The following is a 26,008-nucleotide window of genomic DNA, read 5'->3' on the forward strand; positions in this document are numbered from 1 at the left end:
AGCTGTGGAAACTGTGAGAACTGTACCTAATGGTTTGACCCCCACATGTAGATAAGTATTAGAAACGCCTTTGTGTGGCGAGATTGTTGCCAGTTATACATTTGAGCAGCAAGGGTTTACAAACGGCGATTCAATTTTGTGATTTCCTCCATTTTGCACTCTTGACTGGCTTGCAGCTCTAGTTACAGCCACATGACCTCATATCAGTGGATTGTGTGGGATGATAGCGTTATGTCCTCCATCCCGAGCCACGGGGATGGTTTGCGGGGTTTTGTGGGAGTAATACTGGTGCTACTGGTGGCAACAACAACAACAACAACAACAACTGTGGCTTGGTTCGCCTGTGAGTGGCTCGAGAAGCAAGAGGGAGAGAGAGAGAGTGGGGGAGCAAAACGCTGGCATGAAAAATCTATCACTTCACGCTTTGCAAGGCGTGTCATGCAGAAATTGCTTGAGGTCAGGAAATTGTGGGTTGCATCTCCATCTTCTTCTCCTTTTTGGCTGCCTCGCTCTGTTTGGCTCCTGCCTCCTTCTTCTTCCCCTTCTTTTTTTCGTCTTCTATCTTCACCACTGTTAAAATGCCAGTTTTTTTGTGCTATAAAAAAATGAGACCAAGATAAATCAAAACTTTTTCATCAATAATGTGGCCTGCAGCTTTTATCACTTAATTGAAAAAAATAAATATTTTAAGAGGCTAAGTAAAAATAAACAGCGTTGATGATGTGGTTGCACAAATGCACACACCTCCTTAGAACTGTGGATGTGGCTGTGTTTTTTAGAGTGCCTCTGATTAACCATTGTTAATCAATTTCAAATAAGATCCTGTTTTTGAATAAAGAGATGGAAATGTATTGCATCCGGTTCAGCGATTAAGAAAATAACAGATATATTAGTTGACTATTAACTCATTCACTCCCAGCCCTTTTCACTGAAGTAATTGCTATAAAAACATGGAACCTACCAAAAAAAAGATTAGAGTCTCTTCTTTCATCAGGAAAAAAAAGTTTTCCATTTTGCAGCAATTAGAAATAGAATATAGCTAACTCATTCACTGCCATTGACGGCTATAGACGTCAAAAATTCATTTGAACTATTTCTATTATAGTTTAACTTTTTTTTTCCACTATTGATAACAAGAGTATGAAAACCTAGATTTTTTTTATTGTACATTCAGAACAGATATACAATTTGTGATTAATCGTTAGTTAACTAGTGAAGTCGTGTGATTAATTACAATAAAAAAATAATAATCGCCTGACGCCCCTAATCTAAAAAGAAATATTAAAAATAAGGGGCGTCAGACAATTAAAATTTGTAATCGTAATTAATCGTATGACTTCAATAGTTGACTCACGATTAATCACAAATTTTATATCTGTTATAAATGTACAATAAAAAAAATTCTAGGTTTTCATAAAAAATGAAATGGAAAAAAAAAGTTTAACTAACAAAAATAGTTCACATTAATTTTTGACGTCTATAGCCGATATCAGGATGCGCCGTGTGTGGTGTGAGGATTATCTGTTAAGATTATTGTTTGCGTGTCGGCACGTCCTTCCGATTGTCGGGAGGAAAAATTCGGGGCTAAAATCGAGCCAATTCTCCTGCTGTGTGAACCAGGCTTAAGTTTCATCATTATTCACCAATCTGTTTAAAACAGTGGGGAAAACAACTTGTTGCGACATGGCCCTGGTTGATCTCTTGTACTCTGCTGCCACCTGCTGGCCGTTTTTGTAATAACTACCATTGCTGCAACCATTCTCTTCAGGTCAGAGGCTGCATCAAAGCCTTCTGTATGCCAAAAATAAAAATTGTATAAATCCGTTTTTTCAACCATGCTAATATTTAAAATAGAACGTATTTATACGTTTTTGGGAGCAAATTAGTTAAAATAATCTTTATTTGCAGTCCTAATAGATATATAGTCAAGTTTTAAGTTTCCAGGTGTCGCGTAGCTTCCCGTCGTTTATACCGTGCTGTGCTAGGTTACGCCGGCCCACAAACAAAGTCTCCCGTCCACTCCATGAGCGGAGTATTCCTCCAGTGAAGGTAGAAGCACAATAGCAATTCTTTGCTTTCAACACTTCAGCGCCAAAGACGAGGTGGATTCGGCGCCACTGAGCTGCCTTGATTGCATCAGCGGAGAAGCGATGAAATCCAATCAGAGCAGTCAGTGAAGGGAGAGGAGTCGAGACGACGTCGGCCGTTTGGAAAGAGCGCGAGGACTCGACGGGAACGGGTTCGCAAAGAGACAATTGGGAGAGGAGAGTGATTGGGGGCAGGATGTAGACGGCGAAAGGTCACCTGACCAATCCTGAACCGTTATTCGCTTGGGCGTCAGTGTCCAATCTTATTAAGGTCGGAAAGTTGGATTGAACAAACGCACTAGTCCTTCTATTCCGCCCGGTAACACCTCCGCTTCATTGGGTCGACCTAATGAGATCTATTACAAGAGTTGTGACAAAATAGGAAGCAGAAAAGCACCCGGTAGAGCGAAGATCTCCGCCAAGACTCGGTCATCAAATCACAAATCACACTTCAACACCTTCACAGACAAGTCAGAAAATTAGAATACATGTAACACAACTGTAGTTCAGTGAGCTTGCATTTGGGTGGCTCAAGGCAAATAGTTGATCATGCAATAAGTTGACAACTGAAAAATATCAATGACGCCGTCGATAAATTGACTTGAATATCATCACGTCCGTGTCGACTGCAAACAATCTGAAACGCAAACACAAAACTTGAAAATGAGCAAGCACTCTTCTTCAGTGAAGCATGATTTGTTGTTACTTTCTTGACTTTTTCATTGTGCAGCCTAATAGCATAGTTGGCTAAGTTTTCAAACGTTTGACACCAATTACCATCTGAAAAATACCCATACACAATAATGACCATGCTGATGTGTGTGTATTGTACTTCAAAGTTAAATAAAACTGAACTGTAGTGGATTAAGACTTGAAGATTACATTAATTGAATACATTATTTTGCATACCACATTTGGAGAATCGCTGGTTTAAATCATTTTTGATCGTTTTTGGAAAATAACTTTAAAAAAAAAAAAAGCGCTATTAGGCTAATTAGGGGTACATAAGAAAATACTAATAACTAATAACATTTAAATCAAAAATTGATATAATTTTCCCCATTGAAATGTTCTTGAATATTAACGTCTTCGAGTAGTAATTATTGCATCAGGGCTTTAAAAAAAAAGAAATGTGCATTACTGCCATCTAGAGACCTGGAGTGGAACAGCACCACCCGGCACCTTGTGATTTTTGCAGTTAACCAACCATTTGGTGCACACACACCGTTTTATAGTTTGTTAGTTTATTTGCACCGCAGCCCGATGAGTCATCAGGCATGTTATCAGACGCCACTTGCATTGCCAAATGACTTTATCTCGGCGCTCTGCTCCACACACACAATGACCGGATGGCAGAACACCGCATGAGCAGAAATAATGACCCTCTTGCCGTACCCGCCCGCCAAAGAGCACTTTTAAAAATTCATGTTTATGATCTAATATTCTTGTCCAAACAGAGGATTTAATCCACATTACTGGCGTAGGGGGGGATGACGGTGTTGGCGTGTGTAATTCTGGTCGTTATGCCGAGGCTGCTTGCTGGTTTTGTGCCTCACATGTCACATTCTCAGCATGCTCACACTGTGCTGACACCAACGCCTGCACCTCCTAACATTGTTAAAATGTGACAATATTATGTCTGGAAGCATATGCTTTACTTTTTCCTCTTTTTTTTTTTTTTCACCAGTGCTGGGAAGCCCACCCACTTGCTTATCAACACATCATTGTATAGTTGGTAGAAAGCAACCAAAATTGCTGTGAATTTTTTTTGTGGTCACATTAACAACCTGCATCCATTAGCTAGCTTTTACAAATGGCGTCACTTTACAGTTTTCGTGTCAGCTCATTAAAAAAAAAAGAAAAAAAAAAGCTCAAAGCTCTGGCTGAAAAAAAGTCGTTCCTTATAAAAAAAAACAATTCAATTAGCTCATCCACTCCCAGCCATTTTCACTGAAGCAACCCCCTTTCTCTCCCGGTTGTTTTACTGGATTTTGACAGAAGGCCCCCACAATATTGTGTTCTATTGCTATAAAAACATGGAACCTACCAAAAGAAAGATTAGAGTCTCTTCTTTCATTTGTATCTGTTTCCGTTTTGCAGCAATTAGCATTAGAATATAGCTTCATCACAAATCTGTTGAAAACTGTGGGGGAAAGAGCTTTTTGCAACATATCCCTGGTTGATCTCTTATACCCTGCTGCCACCTGCTGGCCGTTTTTGTAATAACTACCATTTCTTCAATCGTTCTCTGCAGTTGAGAGGCTGCAAAGCCTTCTGTATGCTCTAGCATAATAAAACATTAAACAACGTATAAATACGTCTTTGGGACACTTAAAACGTTAAACTCATTTATACGTTTTTGGGAGCAAAACAGTTAAAGGGACCGTGTGTAGGATTTTTAGTGCCATCTAGTGCTGAACTAAACATTAATTCATTTTAAAAACCCACTTTTAATTTCAATATGCAAAAAAATCTGTTCAATGACATCAACGTACACTTTTTTTTAGTATAACCGTAGGTCTAGTAATTGCTAGTTATTTTACATAGGTCGTGCCACGCCTTAATGGAGGCTGACATATTTTGCCGCCATCTTTGTGCTACGGATGTCCGAAGGAGATAAAAGTAGTAATTGGAGGTAGGCTTGCTACCGTACATGCTTCAAAATTGTTGCATTCTATTAGTTCACCACTAGATGACACTACATTCTAAGCACTATTCCTTTTTTTTTTTTTAAGGTGTCTAATTACTTATATTGAGTGCTGTTTTTGGAGTCATTTACTTCTGATGTGTTTATGACTTTGTTTCTGCCAACTCTCCTTGTCCATTACAAGTGAAACTTTAAGACAGGACAAAAAAAGAGCAATTCTATTGGTTGATATAAAACATATGTTATTATGTATATTTATAATCTTCAGTAAAATGTTATTTGTCTTTATTAGAATTGCGTAACAAAAACAATTGTGTTTTTTGGGAGGGCTGGAACAGATTAATGGCATTCCAATTTATTTCAATGGGCAAAATTGATTTGATGTACATTGGCGCCTTGAGATACGTCATACGGCTGTTTTTTTTGTGTGTGTGTGTGTGTGTGTGTGTGTGTGTGTGTGTGTGTGTGTGTGTGTGTGTGTGTGTGTGTGTGTGTGTGTGTGTGTGTGTGTGTGTGTGTGTGTGTGTGTGTGTGTGTGTGTGTGTGTGTGTGTGTGTGTGTGTGTGTGTGTGTGTGTGTGTGTGTGTGTGTGTGTGTGTGTGTGTGTGTGTGTGTGTGTGTGTGTGTGTGTGTGTGTTTTGTTTTGCTTGTAAGAAAGAATTTGAGATGTGAGCAGTGTACTAAACTCGCAGCAGATTGGCAGATATGTTAGCTTAATGCTAAGTCATAAAACTAAGAGCAACTAATACCTTACAAAAGAAGAGCTGTGATCGTATCTATGCACAGTGCAATACAAATTATTTTCTTCAACTCATACCTCAAGGTGAAGGCATCATTGCTGAAGTAAATTATAAGTCAAAGCACCACTATGCTGTAGTTTATCTGGTATGTAGCTCACGTGGATGAAGGCCTGTCCATTTTTCTATGTTAGCTCAACAAGTTTAATTCAAGTTCTGTGCAGCTGTGGAAAGTATTTAGCAAATGCGCAGTGTCAAGAATCCTGATAGAATTTGATCCGAAAATCAATTCGCCACCTGCGGAGAAGACGTCACCCGTCGATATCCGCGTCTGTAGAAGAACGGGCCGTTTTTCTCGCCGCGCCGCCACCTGCGTCGATGACCAAACAAGCTCACCTTGTCTTTTTTACCGCCTCGAGAGGTCGATAGGGAAAACAGCATGTGGATCTTAGCCGTGAATGTGGGGGTTCTTTACCACCCCCTCGCCCCCTCCATACCACTAACCCCCCCCCCCCCCCCCAAGTATTTGTATGCGTGATTGTGTGACAGTCCCCGTAATGACTTGTGCTTTTCTTCTGCACTTGGTTTCCCTCACACGCCGCCTGATGGAACAACTCAAAGGCGGCGAAGAGAGCAAAATCAATAATCTATTCTATTTAGTGTGCCGCCGTGTCGGAGTGGATGAGGTGCGAGCAGGTGGAGCTGTAGCGGTGCTTCGGAACGAGAGGGGGAAAATCTGGAATTTCAAGGTCCAGTAAGTGCGGTTACATATGGCGGCTTTGTACTACTGGGGGGGGGGGGGGGGGGGGGGCTACGTTGTAGTTCAATTAAGAGGTTATTTAGTTAAGTTTGACTAACAACACAAGCGTTCCCAATAGTGTGCATGAAAGACTTTTTAGCTTTGATGCCAGCCGACGGGCCCTTCAGTCCTTCGCTACTTTTCTTTCTCCGCCCACTCGCCTCGCTATCGACTGTTAAATTAATCTCTTTGATTAAACCGTACGGGAAAGCTTGACACTTACGTCGCTTGTAATACAAACACTAAGATTTAGCCGCTCCACGTGTGCGCGTCTGTATATTTATGTCGCTTGAACTTGGCAAGCGACTTTGGCTTTGTGCTCAGCTAGCCCCCGAGTTGGAAAGCTTCTAATGAAAACGAAACGTCAGCGGCCTTTGAATTGATGCAGTGTGACACGAGGTCCGATTGACAAACTATTAAGCGTCCTGCCCAAACTGAGAACAGATCAGGTGAGGAACAGGAAGTGTAACTGTCTGGTTCTGTAATTTGCTCATCCTCTGGCCAGGGGACACCGTGGTTAGTTATATCCTTTTGACAAGTCATCAAATTTGCTATTAAGTATGTTTTCATTCCTAAAAGGACATGATATTGCAATTTCCTAAAAAAAAATAATAAAAAAAATTATAAATAATATTTTTTCAATGATTGTGAATAAAATAAGTGCAATTTTAAAATAAATTTAAATTGATAATTATAGGCAAAATAATCAAAAGAATACAATTTAAGTCGATATATTTTTAATAAAGATAAATGTAAAATTATTTGAATACTTTATTTATAATTATTTTAAAAAAATGGAACATAATTTTCAAAAAATTATAATTACAATTTTTTTTAATTAATACATTTAAAAAAAAATAAAAAAAATTAACTAGGCTTTACACAATCAGGATCTTTCGTCTGATCAGCGATCGGTGAGTTTGAAAAGAAAGAAAGATAACCAATCACCAATTCGACCAGAAGATGGAGCAATGTATTTATTTAAAAAAATACTCATATTTACTCAACAGTCGACTGACATCATTTGTGGGGGACAAGGACCGGCCTGCCCAACGAATAGTGAAAATTTTGATAAACATTAAACATAATATCTAATGTATGATTTTGTGGAGCCAATCAAGGATGTCATTGATCGATCGGGCAAATTAAGACATTACAGCTGATCAACGATTTTGCATAAAATGATCAAAATGGTGTTGTCCGATCCAGCCGATCAGATCTGTGTAAACTTTACATAACAGTTTGTGTGCATCAACCTGTGTCAGTCCTGAATAGTTCCGCTTTAATTTTACACCAGTGGCATAAAATAATAATTAATTAATATTTAACATGAACTTATTCACTGCCATTGTTGGTTATAGACGTCAAAAAATATTTTCAACTATTTCTAGTAGTTTAACATTTTTTCCACTTTTGTTAACAAGAGTATGAAAACCTAGAATTTAGAACAGATCGTGAGTTAACTAATGAAGTCATGCAATTAATTACAATTAAAAAATTTAACCACCTGACGTGATAAAAACAAAAAAAGTTTTTAAAAATGAGGGGCGTCAGGCGATTACATTTTTTAATCGTAATTAATCGCATGACCTCACTAGTTAACTCTTGATTAATTACAAATTTTACATCTGTTCTAAATGTGCAATAACAAAATCTAGGTTTTCATACTCTTGTTAACAAAAATGGAAAAAAATGTTAAACTAATAGAAGAAATAGCTCAAATGAATTTTTGACGTCTATAGCCGTCAATGGCAGTGAATGAGTTAAAATTGATAATAAAAATATCCCAACATTTTTAGCGGACGTTCGCATATGTGTCACTCCAGCATGCCCACTCTCGAACGTCACCGCTCACCACTGGTGTGAAGTCTAATAAAAAAAAAATTCAAGCAAGTCCATAGTTTGCATTTTCTTCCCTTACTCTGCCCTGAAATTATCAAGTGATGTCCATCACGCATGGCAAGTGCATCAGAATATTCCAAAAACGCCCCATTGCTATTCGCATCCATACATTACCGAATAATACAGTATGTGTCGCCATAGATGGAGCAGGGCAGATAGGCGAGGGCGAAGACACAGGTGGAATGAAGAGCAGGCGACGGGTTGTGAATGCGGAAGTAGATCATGTGGTAAAAAAGGCTTCAAGCAGACACAGTATGCTTTTTTTCCCCCAGCTGTTTTGAATAACACATCAGTGACATAAATTCATCAAAATTTTGCAAAAAATAATCACATTTCATCAAGATGTCATTTCTGGTCAATTCTGACTTTTGTCTCTTTCTTTTGAGTGTTGCTTGGATGCGATTTTCACAATCTGGTTTCTGATTGGGAAAGTTAGGCCTTTGTGGACACCTGCATGAAATTGACTTCCATTCAACTTGACTTATTCAATCCCCAAAACATATAAATATGTTTTTAATACTTTGTCCTTCACTCCCAAAAACGTATTTATACCTTTTTTTTTTTTAAATGTGTTTTCATGCTAGAGCATACAAAAGGCTTTGATACAGAGGTCGCATAAAGCAATGGTACACAAAACGGCCAGCAGGTGGCACCAGAGTATAAGACATCAACCACGGCCATGTTACAAACAAGCTGACATCCCCACAGTTCTAAACAGATTTGTGAATAATGATGAAACTTAGCTATGTTCCGATGCTAATTGGTGTAAAATGGATACAAATATTTGTTTTTCCTGATGAAAGAATAATCTTTCTTTTGTTTTTATAGCACTAGAACACAATATTCTGTGGGCCTTGAAAAAAAAAGTCAAAATCAGGTAAAACAGCCGGGAGCGAAGGGGTTGCTTCAGTGAAAATGTCTGGGAGTGAACGAGTTAATTACAGTATACTTTTCTTTTCTTCCTTTTACCCTCAATAAACGTAACTTTCTGCATTTATGTGAATTTTAGTTTATTGGAGTAGTTTCTGCGATGTTTGTTCCAATAGTGAAATATTAATTTCTGTCAAAATGCCAACTTTCATCACTTGTAGAGCTTTTACACGCCGTGACTGTAATGAACTGTGAGTAAACAAGAAAGTGATAACAGTAAAGCATCAGTTCCCGGATATGAAAAGTATTTAAATACGGTCCTCAGAGAACTCCGCTTCAAAGCGTTATGCGAGGTCTTTTACTTGCCAAATATATTAATTCAGTTTCTTAGAAATAGCATTTAAAAAGGGGAGAATCTCACTTCCATAATTCTCTCAAGCTGACATTTAAAGCTTGCTTCAAAGCTTGGAGGAGCCATGAAGGACGTCATTGTACTATTTAATTAAAATGGTAGAATTTACAATTTTTTTTTATATTTTGAACGTATTTGGAGATTAAAGGCTTTTTTTTTAATGTTGTAAAGTTTGAACAACACTGCTCTACTCTATTTGTATCGTTTTAATTCCAATATCCAACCAACATGGTGAAAACGAACGTTCCCTCCAAATGCTTCTTTCAGCAGATGGAATCGTTGTGGTTGTCATGGTGATATGATGGACGGCGTATCCATGGCGATAGAACGCTCTCTATCCATCTGCCAATATTGTGGTCGCGCTATCTGTCGCATCTACAGTTAGCGGTGGAAAAACAAGCGAAGGACGTAACGTGAGTGCTGTAACCGAGGATGTTGGGACTCCATTTCCCATAATCCTCCTTTTCAGCTCAACACGTCTGCCTCGCTCAGCAAGCGTCACTAGATTTTAACTTTCAGTTGTATTTTTTCCCCTGTTATAGTTTTTTGCTTGTTGCATTTATTATTGTAAATTATTAGTTTTTTTAAAAACAGTTGTATACTCAATCCATCATTTTTGTATGATTAAAGCAAGAAGCGAAAATTACCTTTTTATTTTTATTATATACAGCAATATATATTATTACTTTTGATAATTAATTTGCATTTATTATTATTTTTATGTTGTTTTTTAAAACATATTTTATATGTTAGATTTTTATTTATTTTTATTTCATTACCTTATACTAAACCACTCACCATTCTTTTATTTAAATTTTTTTTATTCTAAATGCACTTTTTAAGTAAATTTTTACATCCATTATTTAGATTTATAAGGTTATTTTTAATATATTTATCTCTCGCTGTAGTTAATTCAATTTTTGAGATTATATATGAAACAAAAACCCAAGACTACTTTTAAATATTTATTTGATATTCATTTTTGTTATCTTTAAAACATTGGGAAAAAAATCCTTTACAATCAAGGACAAATATTTACTCTGTTATTATGTTTTTATGTAATTTAACTTTCAATCAAAGTTTTTTTTTGGGGGGGGGGGTGCATATTTAGCTAACTTAGTTACAATTATTATTCCATTGTTATTATTACTGTTGAAACAACGGCTGGAAATACTTTTTTTTATTATGTTATTTATTTAGCTTATTATATTGTACACCTATTTTGATGACGTATATGTTATAGTCAGTTTAATTTCAATTACTAGCGAAGATTTTAGTTGACTGAAAAACAAAAGTACAAAGTACTGAATTTTTTAAAATATAATTGATATATTTATAATTGCTTGATTAATGGCCTTTTATTAGGATTCATGATTTTCTTTTATTATTTTTGGGGGGTTGGGGGAGGGGTAACTGTAATGTTTGTTTTTGCTCGGCATGTGCCATAATATTTCATTTTACACTCAAAGTGTGCGCCATTCATTCTGGTTCATCCTAATGCATCTAATCATAGCCTCCCCGTGTCAGGCGAAGACTTAACCCGCCATTATTTGGCCATGACACACTCTCCTTCCCGATCGGCTGCAGTCCTTCAGGTCTCCTCTCCTCCTCTCTTGGGGTGACAACGAGCTATTATGCGCCACATAATTGCGCTTGGGCACGCCCGAACATTGGCCCAGTAGGGAGAATTGCAGTTATTACCAAGGTGGATATAACATCCAGTCAAATAAATCCATCTTTCTCTACCTGTAGTAGTACCATGAATATATATTCTTAGCTATTTTTCAGCTGGCATACTCGGAAAAGCGTAGTCTCCGGGGGAGGCTAATTAGCTGCAAAACTCATTATCGTTTGTACATTCAGTAAACAAGCTATGTGGACTGATGAGCAGCTACGCGTTGGCCTCCCACCACCAGGGGGCTCTCAGCAGGGGAGGGGGCGGCTGTCTGTCCCATCCAAGGTCATGTTTTGCGATTATTGCTATTTATATATTTATATATTATATATTTATTTATTTTTTCGATACAAAATGATTTGATTGACAATGACTTCTGCTTCAATTTGTAGATGTGCAAAGAATCACCATGATCTACTCCAGGTTGGTTTGCAAGACAGAATGATAAATGGAGACATTAAAATCTCTTTTTTAAATTTTATTTACATTTATTAAGTTTTGAATTCTAAGGAAAGTAGTGTGTGGACCACAACTGCTACTCTAAAAGCTTGTTTCCACAACGTACCTAGCTCAAGGCTAACGCACAATGGAAAGTGCCATTGACCCGCTAACGCTAATTAGCGAGCTAATCGCGGCACTTTTATCACTCAAAAGAACAGCTATTCACACAAAACGCTTCATGAATGTATACAGAGAAGCATCTTAACATTACTCACAAGCATGTGCTCTTCCTACACTGCAAAAAAAAAAAACTTTTATTGGTATAACTTGATCGTGACTTTTTCCTTCTACTCTCTAATGTGGCTACAACTTAACAGTGTATTAGACGGCGTGGAACCACACTGCCCCTAAGTGGCCAAATCGTGTACAACGTGAACAGCGCTCCCAGTAAAAGCACACAAACAAGGGCAAGACAGTATACAATAATTTAAATAAAATTGATTTGGGGACATTTAAAATTGATTCTGAATCGTACTAAATAAGAATTACAATTCTTATGGGAATAGTTTTTTTTGGCACACCCCTACTAAATTGGTATATTATATCCTATATTACCATACAGTTGCGTGCTATACCATCACCACAACACCAAGCCAAAATCATGTTCAATGGCAAAAAAATGTTTTGCTGCTGTTGAGTAAAATGGTGAAATAATCCACGTCAAAGTCTGCGCTCATGCAAACCAGAGAAAAAAGCATTTAGTACATCACATACGCAAATAACCGTGGCTACATAACTTTCCAAAACTTTCTCAACCCAACCGGCCGAGGCAGAAGGTCGCCCCCAGATTCAAACCCATAACCTCAGAAATGAGAAACAAATGTGCTACCCACCAATCCATCAAAGTACATCGTTTCAAACGTACTTGCCCTCTGTTTGACTTTTCACTACCCCTCTATTGTATTTTTGTTTTTTTTACATTTATTCACCCCCCCCCCCCCTCGTCTCTTCTACTTAAGTGACATTTACAAATGAGGGTAAAATCAGGAAGGCAGGAGATCTGAAATTGGAAAAAAGCAACGGAGTGAAGATAATGCCACGGGCTGCTGCATGATATCAAACCAAAACGATATGAAATGCCAAAAGATGTGACGTCGTCGCGCTGATGAATTTGATGCGCCCGCCTTCATCTAAGGGACTTTATTTTTTTAAATCCCCCTCAGGACTTGCAATCAAATTTACAGGGCAGTTCATTCGAGGCCAATCAGGGGATTTTAATAGTAATGTTACACAGTGTTTGTTGTTTTTTTTTTTTCAAGAAAATGATTAAATCTACCTCTTAAGTCACACAGATAACCAAACACAGCATACCACACATATAACGAGACCTTTACTGACGATCTGAAGTCTCATCCCTGTCGTAGTACCAAAACGAACCTCTGGAGGCAGCGTGGCTTCAAAGAGCAGAAGAGGAGTAGTAGAAGAAGCGAGTCTGATCGTTACGTTGCATATTCGTTTCACGTCAAGTGGATTCGATTTACATTTGTAAATACTGAACAGGTTTAACATTCACGACAATCTGGCCTTTTGTTGACTCGCCAATTTCGGATAAATATTCACTCTTATCGCACTACAAACAACAGAATATCCCTCAAGATAATCGTTCAGAGAGTGAGACAGTGTTGCTGACTCTGATGGGCAAGGTGTAAAAACTCTCCAAATGGCTCCGATTATCAATACGATATAGCCCTTTTATGAATTATTGCGCTTTTTTACATCGTAGCTCAGCATTGGCTCCCCGAGGTCGCTAGCGGCAGTTAATTTGCAGTAATTTGTGAGACGGGGGGGGGGGGTAGGGGGGTGCGAGGGGGAAGCAGGATGAAGGGCCCGGGTCATTGTTTAACGCGAGCAGTCAATTACGCCGGTTCTAATGAGATCAAAGTGATGGAGGCCATCAGGATGGAACATAAAGACTCCTCAATTGGGCAGATTAATAGAGTCGGGCCGGAGCCTTCTGGATCTTTGACTTTAAATGAAGTTTGAGCTCTGGCAAACAATCTACGGGTCAGTCTATTAACCTTGTGAATCACGTCGCGGATTAATGATACGTAATCCGTACAGGAAGTCTGAAAGGGAGCATTGTATGGACTTAAAGCTAATTAAAACTTGATACCAACATGGATTTTTTATTATTTTTTTTAGCTTTGTTGCGCGCTGAACCTGTAAATCCTTTTGGAAACATTCACAGTGCCGTGATTTTCTTGATATCAAAATCCTCCAGTCGGATTTTCATGTAAAACAGATAAAAAATAGCTGCCCAAAAATGTCTACACTAAGTGCAACGGTGCCTTTCTTCTTTCAGTGTCGTGCATATTTTTTTGCAAATGTGCAGCTTTTGTGTTGGAAAGAGAAAGCGGACGTGAATTTGTACTGTACGTGTGACCCTGAGGCAAATGTGGAGATGATTTTCTTACCCTCTGCGTATCTATGCGGAAAGAAAAGCACGAGGGAGGGTCAGAGAAAACCTACTTAACTCATTCACTACGAGCCATTTTCACTGAAGCAACCCCCTTCGCTCCCGGCTGTTTTACTGTATTTTGACAGCCACAGAATATTCCGTGCTTTTGCTATAAAAACATGGAACCTACCAAAAGAAAGATTTGTCTCTTCTTTCATCAGGAAAAAAAAATATTTGTATCTGTTTACGTTTTGCAGCAATTTGCATTAGAATATAGCTGAGAAGAAGAAAAAAAGAATATAGTTGAGTTTCATCAATATTCACATTCCTGGTGAAAGCACTGTCAAAAAGAGCTTGTTGCAACATGGCCCTGGCTGATCTCTTATACTCTGCTGCCACCTGCTGGCCGTTTTTTGTAATAACTACCATTGCTTTAAGTGACCAATTCAGTTCAGAAGCTGCATCAAAGCCTTCTGTATGCTCTAGCACAGGGATAGGGAACCCCGGTCCTCGAGATCCACTGTCCTGCCTGTTTTCCATGTCTCTCCTCAAACAGCTGACTCAACTGATCAGCTAATCAGCAAGCTCTGTAGAAACCTGATAATGATCTTGTTCATCAAACAGGTGTGTTGATGGAGGGAGACATAGAAAACAGGCACAGGACAGCGGCTCTCGAGGACCAGGGTTTCCTACCACTTGCTCTAGCATAAAAAACATACTAATACGTTTTTGGGTTTGAATGAGTTAAAGATAGTTACAGAATGATTTGTTCTTCATTCCTGTTCGTCTGCCACTTTATTGTCATCGTTCCTACATGTATGTTGAAAAATGAGACCTGTAGTATAAAATGTGAAAAAGTCCTAATGTGAAAAAGTCCAACAGAACCCCTCCGAAAGCTGACGATAGAGCGATTTTAATCCCTCTGTGTTTGTCCTTTTGAACCAAAAAGTCCAAAGAGATGTTATCCCAAAGGTGCACAGCAGGACTTTGGAGAGACCAGATGGAAGATTATTTTAAAAAAACACTTTTTCATCCAGATACGGCACATAAGGGGGCGCTTTATGACCCCAGTGAGGATGGTGTGATGAATGGGATGCAGCCTAAACCCTTTCACAGGGGAGCCGCTATTAACGGGAGCAGAAGTGCGAACATATAAAAAGTCGAGGTTTTTTGGTGTTGATTTTTCTTATCCTCCTCTTGCTTTTTTGAAGGTGCAGTGTCAGCTTACCTCTTTTATTTTTATTTTTTGCTTACAGCACCAGAAAGGCCGGGTCAGTCGGCAGGGGTTGTGGCTAATGCGAAGATTGGTGCCGGGTTGCGTAGCGACCGCTTTCAATGTCATTCAGGCGCTGCTTTTTTTTTCTTTTCTTCTTCTTCAAAAACTTGTAAACAAGACTCTCCGGTGATGGCCCAGAGGAGGGAAAGTGAATCCTTTAATGCTACCTCATGAACTTTGCACCCTTACACTCAAGCTCTGGTTAACTGTGGTGATTTTTATCCATTTAAGGTGGAAAAAGTTGTATTGGGACACCTGGCCATCACGCCTACGGGATAAATGGAAATACGAACACCCACTTGGAATTCAACTGTGACTTTTTGCACGTCTGCCTCAGGACTATATATATATATATATATATATATATATATATATATTTTTTTTTTTTTTCAAATTCAAGACGTAATAAACGGCGAGAGTAGCCTTTTCATGGAATTTAGCTCTCTTCCCCTTGAATTCAGAAAGTGTTGTGTTTGTGTATTCCCCATTTCCATGCATCTTTAGGAAGATTTCCTTTCGTTTTGAGCTAGCGAGTTGTGCTGGACTAGCATTGCTCAACTTGTGACCCCCGTCACTGAATTGACCTCAGCTACATTTATAGAGCACTTTAAAACAAGCACTGCTGTTTTCTTAAGATGGAACCCAGAGGCAGCAGACACAATAAAAACAGCAGAGGCCCCAGAATTGAACCCTGTGGAACACCATACGTTCCGTTTACGTTCCATTCCATGTGAATTCATATTGCACATATTTGTCAGATCACTTTCTTCTTCTTTTTTTTTGCTCCACATAGTATGAAGGGATCACAATATAAAAGAAATCACGTGACGTACGTTCGTCAAAGTCGACTACAAAGCTCACCAAATTCCCTGCAGCACAGACAGACCAAGCAATGTGGCGTGATCACCTGCAGCCAATGACGGCCAAGCGGGGCATGTCATCACGAATCATATGAGTCGAGTGTGTGCCTTGACCTCCGCCGAACGAACCCCCGAGACAGATTTACCAAACCCTTGGGGTTTGATCGAACCCGGGTGAAGAACCACCGGCATATCCAAAACATATCTATATCGATATCCGTATTATTATTATTTTTTAACACTTATGATAATTAATCAAATGTAATTAATAGCTGTCATGAGAACAAACATTTCCTTGAGTCTTGGACAGCAGAAACCAACCAGCAGTTTAAAAAAGGACCATCTTTAAAGTTGACACTTAATAGAGTGAAGTTAATCTCCACCACAGGTACCGCGGCAATGATTCATTTATTCATTTATAGATTAAAAAAAAATAAAAAATAAAAAGCCGAAATGGCTGCAGCTGCTCCGAGACATTAATTACCTCTTTGCACCGTCTTTATCATTAAAGAAGCATATTTATGAGAAAATTCTCTAATTGACATGACAAATAGTAACCTGAGGGGGAGAGGGCGGAGGGTCTTCATCATCAAACCAGCCGCCTACGCCTTTTTTTTTTTTTCCCGTAACAATTATGCTGAGACAACAGCTATTATGGCCTGTTGTCCTTTATGATTGGTTTTTCCAATGCACCGCCACTTGTTAATAACTGTGCCGAGGGCATAGAAAGGACACCTGCTCACTCCCATCAGCTTCACTGTCAATGAATGTTGGTCCCCGCGGCCAGGAGACGAGGGGATATAGTTCACTCTGCCGCAAAGGACTGCAGCTCGCTTTTGACATAAGGAGGCTGGGACATAAATACTGGGACAAAAAAAAAGCAAACAATTTAGCACCGACAATTTACTTTAAATTGGATTTGAATGCAAATGTAATTTTAGTATTTATGTAATTAGTGTAACTAAATCAATGATAATGTTGGAGTTTTATGCTGCATTCGAGGATGGTCGGAAGTCGGATATATCCGAGTAGTTTTTTCCCAGTTCCGACCTGAAAGCGTTTGAGGCGAAAGTAAACAAGCAAAATGGCAGATAGTGATAAATTGTATCTTATTTCATAAGCATTTCATAAAGTTCAGTATTTCACCATATATCATTTCATGCAGGGCGATAGCGGCATACTGTCACGTATGTTGTGTTATGTGAAGTCATGTCAATATTTATGAATCAAGAAAGATATCTAGTTTTATACTCGGATAAAAGTGTGTTTTACGGCCTGTGTTTCCAAAGGAGTCACATTTTAGTCCGTCGCAAGTGGAATTTCAGACTTCCGACCATCCTCGAATGCAGCATTAGCTCCAGAGTGTATGCTAGCGCTGTTAGCTGCTGCGCTAACTGGTCACGAACAAATTTCATATCAAGATGTCTTTTACGGATAATATGAGCGAGGTAGGTTTGAGTGACACACTCCGTTATTCTATTTGAAAAACTGATTAGAGGACTTACCTTAGGTCAACCCACGATCTGAACAATTCGCTTGATGATGTCATTTCTGCTGAGTCATGCAGCTCACTTTTAGATAGCTAAAGAAAGGTTTTAGTAACAGGGTTGTGTGATGGTGGAAAAACTTTCTCATTATGGTTTATATAAAGTCTTGAACTACTATTATTATTGCTGAAAGCTGTTCTTTTTGGGATAAAATTGTCTACTATCAAACAATGTTATGTCCCATTTTACCTTAGACATGGAAAAATTACAGTCATGATGATTTTGATTCTCTCAAACCGTTTCAAGATTGTCCCCATGCCCCTTCAAAGACCAACAGCTGCATGTATTTTGGATCACTTTAAGAAAATGAATCACGTGTCAGGATGAAAGAGTGTTTTCATTGTTCACAAATGTCAAAACGGGTCAAATTTTGCCCCAAAAAGTATGTAAGGGTTCATCTTTGCTCTCTATTAAACATAAAATTCCCATATGCCCCGGTTACGACTCGTCCAAGCTACATAAAGAGTCCCCGTCGTATCCATGGCTAACTACTCATTCCCGTGTGTCCCTTTCACATTGGCGGTGAACTCCAGGCAAGGAAAAAAAAAAAAAAAAAAAAGTCCCCGCGCTACTTTTGAGCCTCAAGCTTGACAGTTTATTGATCCCCCTCTCGTCTAATCAGTAGCCTTGTCACATTATAACAAAGGGGAGCCGGGGCCAAAATGAAAGCAATTTATTTCAGCTCAGCCAAGATTGCAGGAATGGCTCGGCCGCGTTGCTTTTTCCAGGGCCTTTTTGTAGACAATCTGAGAGGGGGGGGGGGGGGGGGAGCAGACTGGCCGGAATCAAAAACAACGGCGCGGCTTATTCCGACCGACGCCGGGGGCAAACAAACACCCCGACCGACTCGCCCGTATGACTGCTCTCATTCCAGCTTGCCCGGATGAACGCTGAATCAATAACGAAAGGAAGTGAATGTGCCTTTACAAGTATACAAACAATTAAGTATTCAGCCAGGTATGGGAGGCTTCTTAGTAGAGGATGTAACAGTTGTTCTGTATCTGCTGCAAACATAAATAAGGCTCGCCATTACCATTTAGATTGCGGAGGCCGGCCCGCGGGCTCCTAACGTTTAATGGAATGAGCACTTTGCACTGTATAGGAGAAAACCTGCTTGCAAACACTCGGCGGCTCCAATTTCTGCTCGCTGTCAGATGTGGCGAAACCCTCAATTAAGTCACACGGGTGCCTGAGAGCCTCTGGTTTATCGCCACAGGCGCCGTCCGAATGTTACTATGGGCAAAAGACACACCTGGGCCCGGTTGTTCGAAACTCGGTTATATGTTTTAACCACTGGTTAAGTCGATTTAACCGACCGTTAACTTATTCACTGCCATTGACGGCTATAGACGTCAAAAATTCATTTGAATTATTTCTATTAGTTTAATTTTGTTCCCACTTTTGTTAACAAGAGTATAAAAACCTAGAAAAAAAATATTGTACATTTTGAACAGATATAAACATTTGTGAAGTCATGCGATTAATTACAATAAAAAAATGTAATCGCCTGACACGATTAAACAAAGAAAAGATTATCAAAAATTAGGGGCGTCAGGCGATTAAAAAATGTAATTGTAATTAATCGCATGACTTCACTAGTTAACTCACGATTAATCACAAATGTTTATATCTGTTCAAAATGTACAATATTTGTACAATAATATGTACAAAAACATTACACAAAATATTCAATGAAAATACATACTAAAAAAAAATTTATAATGAATAAAAAAAAAAATTATATATATATATATAATAATAAAAAAAATTATTAATTATTTCACAAAAACTCATTAATAAATTTCTTCAACCATTGATTGAATAACGTTTTCTTTGTCAGCAGAAAAGTCCCTGCTTCTTTTCTTTTTCGGCGAGTGTCAGGGGTTATTTGGATCGTGTCTATTTCTTTCGCCGACCCGGAAGCAAACAAAACGAGCAATTGTGGGCTCTATCGGCGCTAACCAGTGACGTAAACAGCAATTAATTTGTTTTTGTTTTTTTGTTTTTTTTTCTTTTCTTTTTTTTTTTTTTTTTTTTTTTTCTTTTCTTTTTTTTTCTCTTTGCTCTATAGAGCTCAGTATTGTTCATTCGGAAATGTCATCATCATTGCTCTTTTTTTTTTTTTTTTTTTTTTTTTTTTTTTTTAAATATATATATATATATATATATACACATATATACATACATATATACATACATACATACATACATTTTTTTTTTTTGTGTGTGTGTGGGTAAGTATGTGTGTGTGCGTGCGTGCGTGCGTGCGTGCGTGTGTTTGTTAATTAATTAATTGTCCAAATTAATTAATTAGCAATTAATTTGGACAGTGCCGTTAATTACCAGCGTGACTAACCATGTTTTGAACAACACTTATTTAACAGTCGTTAAAATAACAAAGAATTTAACAATTAAGCATTTGACAATTGATTCTTGACTTGTTGGTTGGTTTGATGGTTAGATAGCAATTTAAGTCATTTAGTCGGCTGGTTGACCAGTGGTAGAAATGATTCTCTTTTACAAAGTATTTGTATTCATCTCGGTCACCCAGCGAGGGACGTCGAAGAATGCCTCCTTGTTGTCTCCTCCTCTCCATTCCAGATCCATCCTTCTGGAAGAAAGCCTTGGGGAACAACTTTCACCCCACAGTGACGACATCTCCCAGCTGACCTGAGAATAACTCCTATCCCATTCAATGGAACTGGAGGCGGGAAGTCTGGGCATCCCTGCTCAGACTGCCGGCCCCCACACTCGCAACAAAACTAAAGAAGGTGCTGAAAGATGGCGATCCCGCCTAAGACTGCTTCTGAGGATGCAATGAATGGAGATTTAATTGTCCATATGTGGCAGATCCTTTTGATTCTTTTCTGCAAAGACAAACACTATAAACCCCAGACAGACATCATTAGAAATATGAAACATTTTTTATCATCTGTCATGCATGACACATTGTGTGGTGTTCTCCTTTTCTGTATTAACAGAATTATCGGAGGACTTACAGCAACAAATTGGTGTCATCGTTTAAAAAGTGTTTTGTTTCGATTCCCCTCCAACCACCGTCGCCGCCATACAGCAAGGAAGGGGAATGGTGGCGAACACGGACTGTGGCGGCGCGATAAGCTGCAGAGTCTCTTTGGCTGTCTTATCTGTTTCCTCCGCCGTCTTAGTGCCGCCACCGCTCCGTCGGGAACCAACAATAATAAGCAATTCTTTTTTCTTTTTCTTTTTCTTTTTTTTTCGTCTGCAGATGGATTTGTGGGATGTTGAAGTGTGAAAGCCGCTGCCAAAACTCGCTATTGAACGCTAGCCCGCCTCATTTAGTCGGAGAGAACTCCCAAGATTGCGTTCGCTCATCTTTACAGGTGCTGTTGACACCGGCACACTGCGAGGACCTCGGCTATTTCAATTAGCTTCTACTTTGCCTTGGTGATGAAAAATGTATACGCTCGTAGGTTGATTTATTTCTGTATTCTTACATAACTGCATGTGTTCACACTTTTTTGAAACTGACGGACTATACAGTAAAATCTGTAGAGTATATTTGACTCTATTTAAAAGTGGGACCAAATAGACTTAGTTTTCGAGTAATATTTACACTTGGAAGAGTGTAAAATAAAGAATTGAGAAAACATAAAAGTCACTCAAGGGTTGAGGAATAAACTCAGCCCCCTGCTGTGTGTTAGTATATCGCTCATGTTCCTCAACCCTATGTTTTTGATTATTATTTTTTATTTTCTTTCATTTGTTATTTTGCTCTTTTCCAAGCGTAAATATTAGTCCCACTCTAAATAGAGTCAAATTTACTTAGGTCAAAAATAACCCAATTATGGGTCAAAAGTAGATCCTCTACTTGGGTCAAATTGACCCAACTTTGAGTCAAGAAATGGGTCTTTTAGTGTAAAACAACTCCTAAATATTGGTCAGATCCTTTACTTAGGTCAAAAAATTGTGTAATTTTGTATAATAAAAAAAAAAAAGAAAGTTGGGTCAATTTGACCTATAGGGTGGATTGGTCCATTTTTTATCCATAATTGGGTTACTTTTGACCCAGTAGAGTAGGTTTGTGTTGCGGGATAGTTTTCTGTTTGATTCAGAGAATGACAAAGTTAAGCTGCACTGCTGAGTGTGCCCGGCCTGCTACAAATGTCGTATTTTAGTTTTCTAATTCCCGTGTTGACTAATGGTGGTGGTGAAGTGGTGATTTTTTTAAATTATTTTTTGGGGTATCTTAATTGATCTTTAATGCAGAGCATTCATTTGAACGTGATGTTAGCCTTTCAACTTTGGGGCAATGTATGCCCACAATTTTTGCAACAGTTGATGCCAAATCAGGAAATATAATCTGAGTACAGCAATTCTATTTTAAAACTACCATACACTTAATTCAACTCAGATGATTATTTTAAACTCAGATTATTTTTTTAGTTTGTTTTTATATAAATCACATAGAACATAATGAAATATAAAATTCACTACAACATTGTGTGGTGTATATAATTCTTGTGCGGAACCGGTTGTCATTAAAATGTAAAATAATCTTCAGACTAGCTAATTTGCATGTTTTGTTTTTGGGTATAGAATAGCCATTTCAACAACATATTTGTTTCCATATCAGTGCTTGGTTGCACCACCATTTTGTTCCAACATGAAAACAACAACGCACAATCAGGCCTGAACGTTCACGTGGGGCCATTTTTGTTCTATTTTGCTATTGACCCGATGACTTGACCGTTCAGAAAAACGCCACTGGCTGTGAAAAGGCAGTGAACATGAGGGGGCGTGGGGGGGTGACGAGGAATTCAAAAAAAAAAACCTTAATGCAGCATGAGTGACGTCCCCTCCAAGCGGCTGCACACTGCCATCTAGAGGGGCCTTGGCCTTCAGAAATAGGATGGGATGTGGGGGATTAAAGACATATTTCTGCAGGTGTGCATTGAAGGTGCAAAATAATCTGATTTTGTTGCCCCCATATATTGAAGCCAATCCTTCTCCAGTCCTCAGACGACAAAAAGGGCAAAAACAAACAAAAAAACACTGCCTGCAGATAAAACACTCTGGTCACTTTTCCTGCCCACTGAACTTGCTCTGCTCGTGTTTTCGAGGCTCACTTGTCAGTGAAGTCAAACGTCACTGTGAAGTCAAACTGAAGATTTTTAACAAGTGACAACATGAACAGCTTTTAAAGGCTCGGGCCACTGCAAGCTTTGTTGTTAGAAGGACCTTTTCTGAACAGTCATTTTGACACACAATAAATTCATGTAACTCCCAAAAAGCAAAAACAAAAAATGTGTCATGTTTTAAAAAAAAATTAAGAACTATAATGTATAAAATCATAATAAAAAGCATTTTTTTTTTTAAATTTTATGTAAAGACATTGTTTTACAATTACTGTTTATTCTGTCGTATTAGTGACTTGGATGCGTGGTTTTAAGGGGCGTGGCCTATTGAGTGAGGTCTGTGTGTGGGAGTCAGGGCGTAGTTGGTGCTAAGCTATCAAACAATCAGAGTTGGGTAGAGGTAGCTAAAAATTCTACTCAAGTAAGAGTAGCGTTACTTCAAAAAAATATTACTCAAGTAGAAGTAAAAATAAGTCATAAAATTTTTTTTTATAACGATTGTAGCCCAATATAGTGGAGTAAGTGTAGCTGTACTGCTTCACACATCTACTCGAGTAAAAGTAAAAAGCACTCATAGAAGTACTTTTTTCCCAAAAATGTACACAAGTAAATGTAATGGAGTAAATGTAACTCGTTACTACCCACCTCTGAAAACAATTGATCAAAAAATTAATTTTAAAAAATTGGGAAAATAATTGAACAATAATTTGGATTATTTTAAAACTGGTGTCTGGGCTAATTTTCCAAAATTTCTCAAAATGATCACCAGACCTTACGCCGTGCTCCGCCCACATTAACGGGCATAGACAAAAATGCATCACTATTTAATATCACCTGCCCATCTGCCTCCTTCCAAATGGGGCATATTCGAGCAAACTCGTCTGAGTTTGTCAAGTTTGAGCCTTGAAATTCACCATAAAAGGCTGCGTCAACCCAAAATGGTTGACTTCCTGGTCAGTTTCTGGCATGGGATCCTTGTCAATGCAATGATTGAAACCTGTTTCAAACGTTCCAAAAAATCTCACTGAAGTGAGTTTTACGGAGGTTAATCGGAAATCCATACATTCTCACCAATATTATCAGGTGTGGATCGATTTTGTGCATTTGACGGGAGGGGGAAAAGTGTGGCGCGAGCAGTGTCCCAGTGAGAATTAATTGGTGGCAACTTTAAAGCAAACCTCAATTTCACCAACGCGTAATGACAGAGGTCAGAACTCCTGCAGCTCTTGTCCTTGCCTCTTATCTCAAGAAGAAGAAATGTTCCTTCTGGGCTTCTTTTGACTTTTTAGCAATGCCACTATTAAATTCAGATAAAAGTGCAAAAGCTTTGCTCAGTGCATATACTGAGTTTGGTGTCTTTGTTGACCTCTAATCTAGTTTTTTTTTCTTTTCTTGTCTGCTAAGTGTGCGTTGTATATTTACAAAAGTATGTTTATTTCAAGCTGCCTATTTGTTGTATAATTAATTGTGTTAGTTTGAATTTGCTTTAATGTGACTTTTGTGATGTTTGTTGTTGACAGTGCACCTTGTTCAAAAAGCATTTAAAAAAAAAAAAAAAGAGAGAGAGAGAGAAAACGTTTAAATTCAGATTTTTCTCAGGCTGTTCTGCCTGACCTGGAATTATTGCTCAAAAATGTTTTAAACAGATTTTATGTTGAAGACTCGAATAATGATTACCTTGTGGTACCATCTTTAAGATGATTTGACTTGACCCATGTCCGAAATTGACAGGAAGTCATCCATTTTGGTTTGAAGCAGCCATTTTGAGTGAATTCCAGGTTTTGTACTTTGATGAACTCGTACTATAGAAAATGACAACTGGGTAGACGTGTCTATCTTAACAGGACGCATGAAGAAGTATCAGGGTCCCAGGTCAAAAATTGTACAGGGAGTCGGCCATTTTGATTTGACGCAACCATTTTAGGACTAATACTTGCACATACAAACTCCAACCAGGGAATTCTCCCAAATAAGCGCCAATAGGAAGGAGCTATCCTAAACCGATGGGCAACGTAAGCGTGAAGCTTTTTGGGCTATGCCGTGTAATGTGGGCGGAGCATGAGGTCAAAATTGTATCACCTATTTATCGTTGTTCTTGTCAAAATGCATTACAGTTAGCTTATTTAGCTACACGAGACTGTGGCAGCATTTTCCTGATGTGCGTTTGTGTTTCTTACATAGATTACGCTTGACAGCCAATGAACAGTGTCAACAACAGCATGTGACAGGGTCAAGGGATGGTCGCGCTGACAGCGTCTTATTAGCTTATGATGTAGCTACTGTAGTGTTGACTTTATTGCAAAGGTAGCATTATCGTTTGTTTGTTTTTTTAATGCCTTGCATCTTTAAGGGGATTTTGCTATTATCTGATGGAAACGAAACAACACCAACTAAATTAATACATATAATAAAATACGTAGGACTAAGAAAATAAGTAGATAATCAATCATCATCATCATCAAGCTATATGCAGTATACCATTATTGCAGTGTCCAGAACGGATTGATTAAGTTTTTGCTGTGTTTGCAAGTGATACGCTGACTCTATTATGATACACGAATATACGTAACATGAGCTGAAGTTCATTGACAGAACGCTGCAGGCCATTCCTGAAGGGAAGATACCGCCTTGTTCTCCATCTCCCGCATGGACGTTTCATCATCATATCGTTCCGCCTGGCGAATCCCCCACGCGGGCGAATCCCCCTCGGCAGAGCGCCGTGTGGCAGATGTTGCTCGCTAGCAGCATGTTAATCTTGTCAGGTAGAAGGTAAACTACACCGCCCCTGTGAAACGGGAGTGTTTTCGCTGAGAAATCACCGGGCGAAATTTTTGTCTTGTTGGGGGTTTTGTCAAGCTGCCGTTCGTATGTTTTGTTGCCAACAAGAAGCATCAAGTAAGCGCAAAATGAGGGGTGCTCGTATTAGTTTGCTGACTAAAACACGGAGAATAACACAGCTGCCAGCCACTGCTACACTGGGGCAGCAGTACTTTGTATGGATCGTTGAGCTAGCATTGCGTCGCTTGGTTAGCATCGCTTTCGATAACAGTAGGCCTACTTTGTATGTATAGCAGTACTTTGCTTAGCTAGCATACGCCACTTGGTTAGCATCGCTATGCTTGGATAATGATACTTTGTATGGATTGCAGGAAAAAAGAAAAAAGTATGGATAGCAGTACA

At 38.7% G+C, this 26,008-nt stretch overlaps 1 protein-coding gene across 2 annotated transcripts in view; it reads left to right on the forward strand.

Annotated features, from left to right (window-relative positions):
- The first annotated feature begins 20,907 nt into the window (after positions 1-20,907).
- Positions 20,908-26,008, forward strand: part of csf3r (colony stimulating factor 3 receptor) — a 40,653-nt gene continuing 35,552 nt past the window's right edge. The window contains exon 1 of one of the 2 annotated variants that reach the window (XM_086079526.1): positions 20,908-21,159. The gene's annotated coding sequence lies outside the window, so the exon portion shown is untranslated. The remainder of the gene's footprint in view (positions 21,160-26,008) is intronic. The other variant, XM_086079527.1, reaches the window with a different exon arrangement.

This window comes from Leptonotus elevatus, chromosome 6 (assembly GCF_054856555.1).
Source record: "Leptonotus elevatus isolate MCC_2025b chromosome 6, RoL_Lele_1.0, whole genome shotgun sequence".
NCBI lineage: Eukaryota > Metazoa > Chordata > Actinopteri > Syngnathiformes > Syngnathidae > Leptonotus > Leptonotus elevatus.